We start from the raw sequence: 15,464 nt of genomic DNA on the forward strand, positions 1-15,464 counted from the left end.
ATAAAGGAGATATAAATAATGTGAGCAAGCATTAATTCCTCTTGCAAGGATTGGGGCTCAGTTCAAATGGGAGCAAAGCAAGAGTCTTATTGAGGCCCTTGCTGTCATCTGACCACAAACCGCACAAGGAAGAGAGCCCAGAGTCACTCTGGTGTGTGTCCACGCAGAGCGTCCTGTGAACAGGACCCTGAAGTCAGCCCCACCCACAGTGGGCTTTTAGTACAATCCAGGACAAGCTGATTGTTAGCATTTTTGCACTGTCCCAGGATTCAGGTTTAATTTGGGGGAAAACAAAAGACATAAAATATTTGCATAGGTCATCTTTTCCGTATATCCTAAAGAGAAATAACAAGATCATACCTCTTGCCCCCAGCTTGCGTGCGCGTGCACACACACACACACACGCACACGCGCACACACACACGCACACACACAAGCCCCAAGAAAATCTATTGTGGCAGAAAGATCGATGACTCTGTTCCTCTTTCTTTAGAATTATAAAATAAGCCTTTTACGTATTCTGACTCATTGGTCCCATTCAATGTATATGAAAAAGAAATTCAAAGGCTGACTTTGACAAAGGGCGTTTGGAGAAGGATGATAAAATGTGTCTGATAAAACACACACAAAAGACTTTAGCAATAAAGACCTGCAAGTTGGGAAGCAGGACTTGGGCAGCAGGGTGTAAAACTATGTTATCTGCAGCTTCAGCACTAAAAGATAGCTGCCCCGAGCACCAGGCTTTATCTGGCCTCCACAAGAATAGAGATTGCACCTCCCCCGAACCACCCTGGCTGCAAAGCCCAGGAAACACCTTGCAGAAGAGTTGATGCAACATTTGCCATCCCAGCCCTCGGTGACAGTTAAATCGTGTTACAACACACCATTGAGCAACGACCTTGCTGTGTCATCCAAGTCTATGTTTTACCCCACTTTTTCCCGCTGGAGAGACAAATGGGACATTTTGGGTGACAGTTTTTGATTCTCCCCTTACTTTTAGTTTAGATTATTAAAAAGAGGAAAGAGAGGCTGGCCCCGTGGTTTAGCAGTTAAGTGCGTGCGCTCCGCTACTGGCGGCCCGGGTTTGGATCCCGGGCGTACACCAACGCACCGTTTGTCCGGCCATGCTGAGGCCGCTTCCCACATACAGCAACTAGAAGGATGTGCAGCTATGACATACAACTATCTACTGGGGCTTTGGGGAGACAAAGGGAAAAAAAAAAGGAGGAGGACTGGCAATAGATGTTAGCTCAGGGCCGGTTTCCTCACAAAAAAAAATAAAAAATAAAAGAAAGAGACAGTCTTCCTTCTTCTGTTCGAATACAATTTAAAAGCCCTTTCCCCACTGACATTTCAGGTGGGAGATTAGTAATATTTACTCTTTGCATCCTATTGCACTGTTTCTTGAGACTTTCAAAGGATTCTTGGTACCTGTTCTTGGAGATTTATGACTCAGTACCTGTGACTTCTTCAGGCCAGAGTTTAATTTATGTAATTGCAATCAGGAAACCACTTTGAAAGGGAAGAAATCAATTGAGATTTTCGTGAGTTGTAAATTTTCTGTAAATAAAATTTCACAAGACTCTCCCTTTTTTTGAGAAGTAACAACACGGCTGTTGGAACAGCAGCAAGTTTGGGGGGAAGGGCACTAATTAAGGGGTCAGGGGTCCCACATCAGACTCTCTGGACTGGGTTGTAGAGAGTGTTTGCTAAGACTCTTTTCACCTCTCAAATTGATTTGATGCCATTCCACAGAAGGATGACCTTCAAAACCGTGTCACTCTGATTTGTTCTATAATAATCCTTTACCTTTGATGACCACGTTTGGCTTTTCAAAGTGCTTCAGCAGTTATGATTTAATTTGGTCTTCTAGATAACCTTTGACAATGACAGGGCTCTAGACTTGGCCAATGAGGAAACTGAGGCACAGTAACATTAGAAGACCTGCAGAGAGTCACAGAGAATCACACACCGAGTCACCAAACAAAATGAGCACTAAGGAAAAAAGACATTTTAGGCCAGAAGCTTTCAAACTTTTTTGAATAGCACACAACAGTACGAAGTAAATTGTATGCATGACTCAGGAGATGGATCTGTCAACCAAAAAAAGGGCTTCAGGAAGCAATACTTACTCTTACTACTTATGAAGTGCTCTATTTTCCATTTATTTTCTGCTATGACTTTTTCTTCCCTTTATTTTTGTTATAATAATAATTATCATTATTATTTTTAATTCAGAACCAATTAATGGATCACAATCCATGGCTTACAAGTCATCGTTCAGAAACTTTTCACAGGGCAGTGTCCTTCTGCTTTTTTCTAAATCGGAAGTGGCGATATGCTTCTCTGAGTTCCTGACCCTTTGGTGAATGCTGAGTGAGGTTCTCCTGTTATGGTTTTCTCACTCTGTAAAGAACCCCCCAAGTCTGTACACTAAGGAACCACTGTCCTTAGAGTCAAGCCTTCCACTGTAGGCGGCTCATGACTCTCCTGGCTTTGAATACACCATCAAGTCCTAATAAATAATGAATACTAATGACAATATCAGACACTTATTTGCATTGTACGCCCAATAAAGTCAGAAGGTGAACTGGGGCCACTCCCTAAAAATGGCATATGGCTCTCTAAATAAAGGGCCTTAATGCATTTTATATTTAAACCATAAGGCCATGGGCTCAAACCCAAATTGAGATGGGCTCTGCTCCTTAAGTACCATTCTGGAAAAGTTGTTGAAATATTTATCCATCTATCTGGGTTCAGTGTTCCTGAAGCAGCTCACTGCCCTTATACCACAAGTCGAGAGTGGATCTGTTTGCAAATCCCCTTGACCTGAAGAGGGGCTACCTGTCGGAAGCAAAGGCAGTCCTTTTGGAAAGTCATTGTCTATGAAACTTCTTGAATGAGAAATAGGAAGAACGACATTGTTTTTTAAAAATACGCTCAATTCAAAGATTGATTTCCCTGTGCCCTTGGTCCAGCTCTTACTTTCACCGCTCCTTCTCTATGTGGCCAAGGGCAAGTTGTTTAACCTCTTTAAGACTAAGGGGATAATAGTTACAAACTTAATAGGATTATCAAGAGGATTAAATGAGATAATTCATGCAAAGCCCTTGCCACAATGCCTGGCACTCAGAAATAGCTCAATAAATGTTAGAGACCATTATTATTTGTCCACTAAAATTTGCTCAGTCATCATAACCCCATTAGCATAAAGAAAGCTTTCACTTCTGACAAATCAATTCCATAGCTTCCTCTGTTCTCATAGACTAGGAACATTTGATGGATCCCCAGAGGTCAAACGACTTAGTCTCTTGTCTTCAGGTAGATGAGCCCCCAAACCTGTTAAAACCTAGCACTGCCAAAATTCAATGCATTGCTGAGCTGCTGCTAATGCCAGCCAGGCTATTCCTGACATGATAAATTACTTCCTTGACCTACTAAGCCAATAGTATATACACTTATATATTAGTTTTCTTTAAAAAAAATAGAAAAGAACCATGTTTACTTTTAAAGATCCAAAAATTTGTCTCAGAGGGGAATTTAGCTTTTTTCAGGAATGCTGACTTATAACACAAGTCAGAAGTGCCCCCTTTCCTTCTGTTCAAAGCAAAATAAACAGGGCTCCGGCAGAGAGAAGATTCCTATTTCTCAGGATGCTATCGAGGAGTTATTTGAGGTGTATGTACTTTGGACATCAACATTCTAAAATCTTAAAGATCAACAAAGAGAAGGATATTTTTCTACAGAAGTTTTTATTTTTAGGTTCTGGAGGGGAAAAAGCTACTTTATAAGTTTCAAGTGATCCAGAAGTTTCTGGATATTTATGCACACTTTTCTTTTTTAGGTCCAGATATTTCAAGCTAAATAAAAAACAAGAAAGCATTCCACTTTTGCTGTATCCATTCTCTATAATATGGGGAAGCAATGTGCGTTTGTTGCTTTAGGATAACTTCCTAGTTTGTAGGTTAATTTGTATCTAATTTTACTCATAAGAATTCTGGAACACTTTTAAATATAAAGATGACAAGTAACAGAATAACACTCTCATTAAGGAAGCTTTTTCTTTCGTTGCTTTACTTTAAGGCAGTGTTACATTTTCACTAAGGAAACGTCTTTTAAGGAGACTATGATTAATCAAACTTTCATTAATCATGATCTAAAAAAAAAAATCACACACAAAAGTGAAAATAAAACTTTCAAGTAACTTTATTTCCTTCTCACTCCTAGTAACCAAGGGGTTAACCTGAAGTCTTAATCCATTTCCACTCTAATTGGGAAGGGTAGGGGAAAAATCATTTCAGTAACGAAATGAAAATTGCTAGGCTATATATGCCTGAGGCAAAAAGAAAAGGAATGAATTCTCTTGTGAGATTGGTTAGTGAGGGGGAAAAAATCTACATCTCGCACTTTGCTTCATGTCATTCCTCAATTCGCCGGTGTAAATAATTGTCTCCAGAACAGTGTGTGAATCAAGAGAAGGGTTCTGCCCAGGTCTCCTAGAAGGGGTTCACTACGCTGTTTGTCCTTCATTCAGCTAAACTTGGAGCCAGCTCCGTGTGACAACTGAGCATGGTGTTTGCAGCCAAAAAGTGGACCCCCACTGGCATATTTGGAAAATTTCTCTTCTTTCCTCCTCAGTAGTCCATTTCATTATTTGATGTCTTCAGTGAAAAAAGTTCTTGACTAAACAAATAGTTCCTATTTTAGAAACTATACAATTTCTGTGGTAAGGAAATAGACTTGATCTAAGATATTTTTCTCTAAAAAATGAGATGCTCCCTAAATTGAGAACTTGACAATTACAGAAGTGATAATTGAATGTTTCTTAAAAATTCTTAAAATCCATATTCATATAAATATTTGATGCATGCCCCTCTTCAAAACTTAGCCTAGAGTGCTGTATTTACCAATAATGCTTTTGCAGTTCTCCTCAAGTTGAATATCTTTATATGCATTTGAATTGTTAAGGTAACTGGAGAAGCAAGAAAAATGAGAGTGTTTTAAAGTCACTAAACCTCAGTGCACTCATTGGTCATAGTTCAACTAAAAATGGGCTAGAGTTCATTTTGGGGCTCAGTTGTCATCATATGGGCATTCATCTGTTCCTTTGCTCTTGCTATTTTAAAAAAAAACTACCTGCTCTGCAAAAAATATGTGACAAAAACCCTTAAAGTTTTGTTTGTGTGCTTAAACATTTTTAATAATTTTTGGATGATCTCTGTATATAGCCTTCATTGTACATATAAGTATAAATTGGAAATTAGCTAATAGGTAATACCTATTTTCAGGTGTTTTTGTTTAATTTTGTTAAAAATCATTTTCATTCTTCCTCTCTACCTTTTAAGAAGAAATGAACTCTATAGAATTAGCGCTATTTATTCATTCAAAGAAAGGTAGCAAAATTTGCTTCCTTTTTTGGAAAATGGGTTTGAATTATAGTGTTATTCTAAGCAAGTCTAAAACAATCGTATCAAAAAGTTTAAATCTGACAACGATTTTTTGATTGAGAAATGAACAATGATATTTCATAAGTCTCCCTAAAAATGTTTAATATTCCATTTAGTGTATGGTACATCATCCATAAAAATGTGATTATTACTAGAACATCAATTATACAATATTAATGTAATCTGAAAATACATAACCATTACAATGCAGATTTGAGGATTTTTATAAAACTTAGAAAATATAATTATGTAATTACATAGAGCGATCACTTCCATTGTTGCTGACTTTTGTAGCTATTTTTTATTTCATACTACTACATAAAATTTTAAAGCTTTTGTGGAGTATAATAATTCCATGACCTCACAAGAAAGCGGGATAATGATAGTCTTAGCCCATTATTCCATATAAAATTCTGTTTTACAAATCTGAAGATAGAAGGATTAATATAAAAGGATTTGTCTTCTTGTCTATGTTCCTGGAGAACATTCTAACACCAACATTGGTAATTTATTATGTAATTGATCAATATAGATATCTTAGAAATTCCTTCACAGATAACTATACTTCTTACGCTTGATTCTTAGGTAGACTTCCAGTGTCCAGGATAGATGGGTGATTTGGCACCCAAGATTTATCTCAAGCTTCTACATTCCTTTCTAAGGAGTTCTGTTGTGGGAAATTTCTCTACAGTCTGTATGGGATCATAGATAGGAAAATTTTTATTTCAGTGAAAAAAACCCACCAATTTGAGGTACTAACAGTTATAATAATAATGAGGAGCCTTAAAGCTGTTTATTCTAAAGGAAGAAAACTATGTTGTACATCCACATAATTTTTTTAAATTATTATTTTATGATACAATACATAGGGAAACCTCACTAATTGGGTTGGCATGGAGAAAACAGAACTAGTGAAAAGGCTGGATTTTAATATTTTTAAATAATTGTAATAACAAATTATTATCAGTAACATCTATGAGTAACTATGTGTTTCTCTCTAATCTCAGTCCTGAGTAAATTATAGAATGGAACAGCATTTCTGTTATTTTCAAGAAGATGCAGAATCTCAAAGTTGTCATTTGTTTGAATCCCAGCTCCTTGGGCCTGCTTGAATGGATAGATATCACTTATGTGAAATTAGAAGGACCATATGTAAAATGGTAAAGTCATTAAAATGTATTGTGTTGAGTTGATTCTGTGTTCACCTTTGTCCTTCCTTCCCCTCCCCACTCAATCCAAGTTCACTCCAGCCATATGCTGACCTGGGTCAGCCCCAGAGCAGGTTGATTTCTCCCAATTCCAAATGGCATTTATATGTGTTCGTGGAACTGAAAAGCTCCCTTGTGCAAGTCCCTCATTTTGCAGGTGAAGAAACTGAGGCTGGGACAAGGCACATATCTAATTGGCCCTAGGCCACCCAGCTACTAACAGACTGAGGCCTCCTTCCCAGTATCCCTCCATCGTTATGAGACAAGTTGAGTACTCTTGCGTTCAAATATTGGGTTTATGTTGATCGCATGAACGAATGCAGTCGTTCATTCAATCATGTCATCAACAACTCTAAAACTTAACTTTTGCTATTGGGATTGAGTGAATGATTACCCAGCCACCATTCCATCATTTGGAGAGAGATATATATATAATTATATATAAATAATATATTATTAACTGCATATCAGTAATATATAATTAATTATATATTAATAATATTTTTATATATTCATATGCTTACTCCAAGTGTCCAAGAATGAGTTGCTTATGCAGAAATCCAGTTTTAGGGAATTTCCTTTGCCTGTCCTGTTACTCATCATTATTCATATTTAACATCTCACGTGCACCCACTCTGCTCTACCAGCTCACAAAGAGTCACTGGGCTCATTTATCAAACTGACCTATGGTTAATCCCCAATCCTCCTCCCTATGTCTATCAGTTTAAGAACAGTTAAATTGACTTATCTTGTTATTTTTAAACATAAATGTTGCATAAGGAAAAAAATCATACCTTCCCATTTCATAATTCTCCCAGTGAGAGAGTAAAGACAAATCATAAACATAAAGAATAAAATAAAGTGCTCACTTTGGAGAGGAGAGTTCACTGTGGCATGATGTGGGAAATGAAGAACAAGACTCGTGTTTGTTTATTCGTACATTTTTTCATTTACTTTTTCACTCAACTTTGAAAAATTGTGTTTTGTTTCTAATTCATTGTGGCAGCAATGGTTTTAAATATATTAATGAAAATGCCTCAAGTAAAGCAGACTCTAAAAGTAATAGTTGTTTGATAGACTCTACTCCTATCATCCACCAGAAATCTTTGTTGCTGTAACATTCCCCAATTAGGAGACGCAAAGCCATGGGAAAGTGTGTAGACTCACCTCCCTTTTTCACAAGTGAAGTAGATTTTGAGACTCTTCTTGACACTTGGGTACTTTCCCATAGTGCTTGGATAAGAGAGACACTCAAAGAGGAGTTGAGTTTCATGCACAGAGAGTGATTTCTCAGCCTATCACTTAAAACACACCTTCTATCTACGGCTAATGGAACCAAAGAGAATGTGGAAAAGATCCACGCCCCTTCTAGGGTCCACATCAGCCCCTTGACCTCTGTACTCAGTCCACAAGATTAAGGGGTGGAAACCAGGTGTGTTTGCCCTAAAGCGATGTTCAGACCTTCAAAGTTTCCCACAGCCCCTGAGGAACCAATGGAGTGAGGTAGGCCCAGTGGTTGCTGTCATAGATCTGGCTGCATATTTCTTCTCCTCTGTTATTTCTTCTGAGGGCTGGAAGAAAGAGCAGTGGATCCACTCCATAGCTTAGACCAAGAGCTGCCGTGCCGATTTGACCTATTACTGTATTTTAACTGAAAGCTTGCTAGCAAACTGACATATTGAGTGGTTTTTTGAAAAATCTATATGCTATACTTTAAAATAAACCTGTTTATAGGAATTGCTGTTAAGAATGAGTTTAATTTAACCACTTTGCTACTCTATTTTAAAATCACGCCCTATGAAAAATAGAACTTCTTATTCCAATCTGTGTTGCTTGTATGAATTTCATAGAAAACTAGCTTTGCTGGAAAACAAAGGGACAAGAGATGCTTTAGCAATATTCTTTCAGAGCTCAAAGAAACCAAAGCACTATTTTATAGGCTGAGCCATCAGTGGCTGGTAGATGTTAAGTGGAAATGAACAATGCATGCAGTTGCCTTGTGGCCCATCCGCAGCTGTGAAAATGCATTGGTGGTGTTGACAGTGATTAGTAGGCCGTTGCTGTTCAGTTATTGTAGCTGTGTGTGTGTGTCCTTCCACCTCTGAGTCAATCAAGTGATGCTGTAATAAAAATTCTGAACTTTACTTCAGGACAGCTTGGAGGGCAAACGTGAGTCAAGAAAGATGCATTACTTAATGGCCTGCACCAACAGCAGGTTAAAAACAGGGCTTACTTCGGCATTAGCAGAATAGCAGCAAAATAGCTCTTCAGAGTGAACTGTGTTTTGAGTGGTCATTCTAGAAATGCGCTGTCCAGTACGGTAGCGACTAGCCACAAGTGACCATTGAGGATTTGAAACGTGGCTAGACCAAATCGAGACGTGCTATAAATGTAAAATACAAGATTCTCCAAATACCATCACATTGGGAGTTAGGGCTTCAACTATGAATTTGGGGGTGACACATTCAGTCCATCACAACAGTCTAAAAAGTCCAATCAGAGATAGCTTTGATGTCCATTTGCATTTTGCAATGCTGTTTACGAAAACCTTTCAGACACTGCAATGTAGTGTGTGCTGGGCACAATTTTGGCTGGATACTGAGCAGGTGGCCTTGCCAACTCTGAATGTGGTCTTTGAAGCAGCAGCAACACTGGCATCTTGTTGGAAGAGGCTTCCAACAAGCACTGGGAGCTTGTTGGAAATGCAGAATCTCAGGCCCCACCCAAACCTATTGAATCAGAGTCTTCTCTTAACCAGATCCCCAGGGGCTTCAGAAACACATTCAGTTCATGCAGTGCTGCCTAGAGATTCAAAGAGGAGTATAGACAGCCTCACTGGCAAGGTGTTCAAAAGCTAGTGGTTATGTGTTTGTGTGGGGGGTGAGGGTGAATCAGAAGAGAAGAAGACAATAATACAATCGTCATTGAGGGGGTCTAATAAAAGATACCCTTGCTCCCCAATGATCCAGAACCAACCATGAGACAGGAATCAAAATATCAGCTTTATCGCTGACAAAACTTTTGAAGAACCTGGCTTACTTGTGTGACTTCCTGCCACTGAACCTCAGAAATGGAGAGCCTTACTCATTAGCACACAGGCAGTGTCTCCCCAAAACGATAAGGGGCAGGGAAAGGCAAGCTTGCTGTCCTAGTTTTCTACTGCTGCCAAACTATCAAATTATCACAATTTCGAAGCTTACACCACACCCGTTCATTAGTTCACAGTTCTGTAGGTCAGAAGTCCAGCTGGGCTCAACTAGTTCCCAGCTCAGGGACTCATGAGGCCCAAAATCAAGGTGTGGACCAGGCTGAGCTCTTATCTGAAGGCTTAAGGAAAATGCACTTCCAGTCTCCTACAGGTTGTTGGCAGAATGCTGTTCCATGTAGCTGTAGGATGGGGTCCTATTTTCTTGCTGGTTGTCAGCCAAGGGTCACCTATAGAGACTGCTCATCTGTTCTTGTAAGTGGCTCCCTCCATCTCCCAGCCAACAGTGCAAACACATCAGATGCTTCTCTGGCCTTACTTCTGCCCCAGCCTGAGAAAATGCTTTGCTTTTAAAGGTCTCATGTGATTAGATTAGGCCCACCAGGATAACCTCCCTTTTGTTTGACTCAACGCCAACTGATTAGCAACCTTAATTACATCAGAAAAATCTCTTTTGCCACGTAACATGACCAGGGCCTGATATCTCATTATATTTTCAGTCCTAGGGATTAGGATGGGAAATCTTGGGGGTTCATTTTAGGATTCTGCCTGCTGTACCTGGTTTCTGTTCCCAAAGCTACTAACCCAGAAATTCAGGCTTTTCTGGTGGAGGATGAATGAAAATGTGGAAAAAGGACAAGAGTTTTACACCAAGGAATGTCACTCCACATAGAAACCAGGAATGTCATTCCACACAGAAACTTGAAGCCAGGGAAGAATCGGTTCCAACACCTCCCTCTTACCCACCCCACCCCTCCATATATTCAAACAGCTATAACTAAAGTAAAATATAGTTCAAGGGTCACGCAGAGGACATGGAGACCCTGATGAAGCATATGGTTGGTCCTTAAGAGGAAATGTCACCTGAGGCAGAGGGATCTGACCCCATTCCAAGATGGAGACAGGGAGGGTAGCCCTTAACCATGTGGGACTGTGCTAAAGAGCTTGCACTAAATTTGGGGTGCCTAGGGGATGCATTCTGTGATAGAATCTGCATAACTGTGGTGTAGGAGATTAATCTGGAAGTACTGTTTGAAATTAATGGAAATCCCTTTTTAGGAGACCTCTGCAAGAGATCTGGTGAGAGATTGCAAGAACTTGAACCAGAATGATGGCAATAGGGATAGAGAAGGGGGATAAATTACAACAAAGAAACCAGAAAGAGGAATTGGCAACAGATTGGATGAGGTCAAAGACAAATCCATGGATCCAACTCTGGAAACTGGGAGAATGATGGTGCGATGGGGAAAGCAAGAAGAGCTGGTTTGAGGTTGAGCTGATGAGTTCGAACTTCAGTAAAATGTGTATGGCAAGTGTTAATTTTCTCATCTGTCTTCATCTTAAGCACACACACACCTATGTACACACACTCCCATTTCCTCCCTCCTCCAACAAGCAACTGCCTCCCTCTCCCTACATCCCATTCACTTTCCCATTCTCTGCTCCTCTGAATCTCTTTTAGCAAAGGTTACCATGGCTTCCCTGTAGACAAATCCAATATAATCCTTTCAGTCTTGGTCCTCATGGCCCCTCCTTGGCTTTTGGGACATGCCTTTCCTCTCAAAAATCCCATCTTCGTTTGGTTTTTAAGAACTGTTTCTCTCCTCTTTCTCTTCCTAGCTCAATCTCCTTGGTTGTTCCATCTTCTTCTCATCAACCCCTTAAATGCTGACCATCTCAAACTCCATCAATGCTCTCTTCTCACCGCACACAGTCTCTGTACATTCAATCTGAAGCTACCGCAGATATGTGAGGACTCTCAACTCAATATTTCCACACTAGACCTCTGCCCTGAACTCCTGTTTTTCCCACCAGCACCTACAATTGTGTTCTGTACATCCAGTGCTGAATCCTGATGTCTACCTCCAAACTTGTCCTCTTCTGGTCTCCTCTACTGCTAGTAATGACACCGGGGCCAGAAATGGAGGAGACTCCTCTCCCTCCCTCACCTCAGCCCCCCGCTTCCATCTCCATTGTTTCCACCTTAATGCAGATGCTCACGATTCCTTGTCTGACAACTGCAGTAGCCCCCCTGTTCTTCATCTCTACCCCCTCCAATTCACCTATCCCCCTCTGACAGGTTTATTTTTCCTAAAATATGTATTAATTATGTTGTTTCCCAGATTTCAAGGCTCTGGTAGAATCCATTGCCCTCATGTTGAAGTTCAGATTTCTCCAGGTTGTGTAAGCTGTGTGTGACTTGTCTGTGTTCATGTCTGCCAGCATTGTGTTATTTATGAGCTGCCACTCCCCAACCTGATCCCAAACCTACACTCCAACTATACTAGCACTGACATGCGGATCTGCTTCACAAATTCATGCCTCTCTCACGCTGATCCTTCTGCCTGGAGTGACTTTTCCCCCTGCCCCTTCCCACCTCCCTAAAGCCTTCCTCTGGCCCTCTCAACCACCTGGTAAAAATCCACCCAACCTCCAAGAGTCAAATCAAAGATCACATCTACTAGGAGAGAAGACTTCCCCAAGCCCACCAGGTGGTGCCACCCCTTCTTCCTCCTGTGTCTCCTCCCACCACCTCCCTGGACCCTGACACATGTCCATCAGCAGCCATGACGCTCCATTGCTCCCCTCTATTTGTGCTTGGTACCAACTAGCCTAGCACCCTGCCTGATACATAGAAAGCATTAGAGGAATGCAGAAGGGAAGAAAATCAAATACTTCATAGCTGGGAAAGTCTTCAAGCTGCCATTTTGAATGAGTGGAGGCAGGGAAAGACTAGAAAGCCATTTTATATTTATTATGAATTTAAAAACCTCTCAGCCAAACAGACCTTCATCTGCTCCTCAAACTCTGTGGATGGCCTGAAATAACTTCAAGATGTTATCCCTAACTATTTGAGATTTGCATGGTGAAGAATTTCAGGGATATTTTCTGATAGAGACCATGAGACAGGGGAGGATAAAAGTGAAAGTTGAGATCAGAGTTTAATTTTTCAGAACTCTATAAAGGACACCCATAAAAATACATCATTGTGGGGCCGGCCCCATGGCTTAGCGGTTGAGTGCGCGCGCTCCCCTACTGGCGGCCCGGGTTCGGATCCCGGGCGCGCACCGACGCACCGCTTGTCCGGCCATGCTGAGGCCGTGTCCCACATACAGCAACTAGAAGGATGTGCAGCTATGACATACAACTATCTACTGGGGCTTTGGGGGAAAATAAATAAAATTATAAAAAAAAAAAATACATCATTGTGGTCAAAAAGAAATATAGCTTATCATGCCTTCAGACCCATATGTAGATATGCATGTGTGTGTGTGCGCACAGAGATCAAGAGTGAAGGGACCTTGTCAAATTTCCCAAACTCTCCAAGTGTGAGGTTCCTTGTCTGTGAAATGGTGGTGTTAATGGCGTTGTTGCAAGGATTAGATCAGGCAGGGTATATAAAAGCATTTTGGCCATTGCTTGGCATGTAGTAGCATGCAATGAGGGAGAGGAAGAGAGAAAAAGAAACGGAGGGAGGGAGGTAGCTGGAGGATAAGCTAGCCAGATGCAGCTCTCACTGTCGTGAACACACAAGACTTCTCTCTTACAGTTCAGGTTCTAACATCTTTAACATCTCCTTGGGCTAAGCACGTCAAATCTCCACAGGTCCTACTTGACCTACAGAGTATCCACCTCCTCCCCCTGCCTCCTCCCCACCAGCTTAATGGTGTGTGCTGTGTCCTCAAAACTAAGAAAGCTTTCAACAGACAACACGCACCTCTTTCAAAATTCACTCACTTTTGCCTTTGTTCTTAGGTCAAAAAAAATCTTGGCTTTTCTCTCAAAATCACTGAAATATTAGGTGTGTAGTCGAAACACTTGCCTTTCCACTCTGCTCCTATTTCTCAGCCTCAGACACGGAAAGGCTTCTCAGGGTCTCACGAGAGAATTTCCATGGTGATTGATTCCGCTGGGTCTCTTTAGTATAAATTCAGCTGTCTGGTCAACCTTCCTGTTGAGGATTTTCCCCCCCATGCCTATTAAAACTGAACTTACTAACTTCTGGGTACATGTGTTATTTCTTACCTTATCATTCATAATTAGTGCAAATGATTCTTTCCCTGCCCTGTTTTTCTTAAAAAAAATCTTTATGGAGTCATTTTATGTACATGTAAACCGCAATGTTGGTTTTCCTAGGAGACCATACATATTTAATTCCTTTAATCTTTCATCATAGGGCAGTCCTACAGAACTCCTTATTATTTTAGTTGCTCTTTTTGCTTTGGCAAAAATATAAGACTAAGGAGCTGCAAATCTTGTTCTCTTGCCTATTTAAACAGCGTCTGGAAATCTGAAATAATTACCTCCTTTCTTAATTTTAAAGTTTTTTTAAGCTATATTAATATTAATATTGTGGAGTTGAAAGCTTTAGGTCTGCAGTATCTGAAATACTCAAATCCTAAGGCTTTGAAAAATAGGATTTCCTCCATATTAATCATTCAGTGCTGACCATTATCAATATATAAGGCTGGTAGAGTAATTTCAAATTCAGAATATTATATGTAGATATTCAAGGGAAAGAGAAATAGCTACATATGACTTTGCTTAATGGATTTACCTGTAACTGTATATGCAGCAGTATATAGTAAGCAATTCATAGTTGGAAATTATCAATAACAATTATTTTCAATAATAATTGATATCATCTGTTATTTCAAGATTGAGAAGTTTCAGTATAAATAATCTGCCATCTTAGCAAAGGGAAAGAAAGGAAATCAAGCAAGGAGAAAATATTTCTAAAATGTCCTATCATTGGAAGTAAATGATCATGTTTATCTATCAGTTTGTTTCTTTCAAAAGATGGATTCCAAATTGTTTATTTTCATTGCTTTAAAAAATTCATATTTTTATTTCTTGCATTTAGCCTCTGCTGTATTACATATTTTTAAATGTCTGCATTAAGTTAGGGTTTAGTTTTAATTTCACCTCAAATTCTGATTCATTCCTCCACCCTCCAAATGTATTTCTAATGTTCATTAAATAAATCACATTTGCATCACATATAGAGCTGAAAAGAGGTGATTCTATGAAAAATAAAGATTCAGTATCAGCTATCAATGGAAAACGTTGGTTGAAGGCACATAAAATCATGTGCATATGTAACAGTCCATTTTTTATTTGCTGATTTACTGTTTTATTTTTGTGCCAAAACTGGACAATATGCTATAAAAATCTCTAGTGCTAAAAAGTGTGAGAGGCAATAAACTAGCAAAAACATAAGAGGGGGGAGTTTAGTTTTTATACCTTCATTGATTGCAATTAGAATGAAATTCATCAACTATCAGTAAATTTGGGGCTTGCTGTCAGTATATTCACACAATTATTATTTTCCTACTTTCTATTCTTTCAGAATGTGTACACGGAATGAATCCATCTAGAGACATTCACGGTATGTTAGATTCCAAATTATATTTTTATAAAATATGCACATATATGATTTTTTATCTATGTATCTCTATAAATAACTTATGATATAAATTAACCAAATAATTAAGGTGGGTTTTTTTGCTGATTCAAAAATACTTAAAAGCTGTTCTCCCTATTGTAAATGTCAAACCATATAAAACATTCCAATGAAAGCTTAAATAATGCCCTCAGTCCTAC

The sequence above is a fragment of the Ceratotherium simum genome, chromosome 27 (genome assembly GCF_057802395.1).
Source record: "Ceratotherium simum simum isolate JZ-2026a chromosome 27, ASM5780239v1, whole genome shotgun sequence".
NCBI lineage: Eukaryota > Metazoa > Chordata > Mammalia > Perissodactyla > Rhinocerotidae > Ceratotherium > Ceratotherium simum.